Genomic DNA, 228 nt, shown 5'->3' on the forward strand with positions numbered 1-228 from the left:
AGCAAAGATTTGACCATGGGAGACCATAGAGCAGAGACGAGAAATCTCAACCCCCCTTTTCACCCGTCCAACGCTCCTCAAACCCCCTTACCAACCCCCGAAGCCTTTGAGGATCCATCGCTCCACTCACCCTTTCCCCTCTTTCCCCTATCCCCATGTCGGAGTTCACCGAATATATCAAGGGTTAAAGGACTTCTGTCTCAGCAGGATTTGGAAAAACTTGTCCAT

The sequence above is a fragment of the Etheostoma spectabile genome, chromosome 3, assembly GCF_008692095.1.
Source record: "Etheostoma spectabile isolate EspeVRDwgs_2016 chromosome 3, UIUC_Espe_1.0, whole genome shotgun sequence".
In the NCBI taxonomy this organism is placed as follows: domain Eukaryota; kingdom Metazoa; phylum Chordata; class Actinopteri; order Perciformes; family Percidae; genus Etheostoma; species Etheostoma spectabile.